We start from the raw sequence: 982 nt of genomic DNA on the forward strand, positions 1-982 counted from the left end.
TCACCATGTTGACCAGAATGGTCTCGATCTCTTGACCTTGTGATCCACCCGCCTCGGCCTCCCAAAGTGCTGGGATTACAGGCTTGAGCCACCGCACCCGGCCTAATTTTTGTATTTCTACCAGTGACAGAGATTGACCATGTTGTTCAGGTTAGTGTCAGTTACAGATTGACCATGTTGTTCAGGCTAATTTTTGTATTTTTACCAGTGACAGAGATTGACCATGTTGTTCAGGTGGATCATCTGACCTCAGGTGATCCACCCGCCACGGCCTCCCAAAGTGCTGGGATTACAGGCGTGAGCCACCCCGCCTGCCTCCAATTTTTTTCTTTATGTGTGCTGCCAAACCAAGCATTTATGTGTAGGAATTATTTTTCATGGAAGCATACAGTATATGAAACATTCCTTTTTTCAGACAGAATCTCAAAAGTGTATGATGTATATTTTATCGTATATGCTTATCACATATAATTTAGTCATTAACCCACAGACCCTCTTCTACACACAGAGAATACTTTTATATCACTTTGGGTATTTTTTTATTTGTTTGGTTTTGATTTGTTTTGAGACGAGCTCTGGCTCTGTCGCCCAGGCTGGAATGCAGTGTTACCATCTCAGCTTGCTGCAACCTCCACCTGCCACCTCAGCCTTCTGAGTCACTGTCTACAGGCACGCACCACCACACCCAGCTAACTTTTGTATTTTTGTACACACAGGTTTTACCATGTTCTCCATGCTGATCTCGAACTGCTGAGCTCAAGTGATCCTCCTGCCTCGGCCTTCTAAAGTGTTGGGTTCAGTGGCATGGGCTGTCACGCTCCACCATATTTGTGTATTTCTTTTTTTTGAGACGGAGTTTCGCTCTTGTTACCCAGGCTGGAGTCTCAGCTCACCACAACCTCCGCCTCCTGGGTTCAGGCAATTCTTCTGCCTCAGCCTCCTGAGTAGCTGGGATTACAGGCACGCGCCACCATGCCCAGCT

The sequence above is a fragment of the Cebus imitator genome, unplaced genomic scaffold, assembly GCF_001604975.1.
Source record: "Cebus imitator isolate Cc_AM_T3 unplaced genomic scaffold, Cebus_imitator-1.0 Scaffold235, whole genome shotgun sequence".
Classification (NCBI taxonomy): domain Eukaryota; kingdom Metazoa; phylum Chordata; class Mammalia; order Primates; family Cebidae; genus Cebus; species Cebus imitator.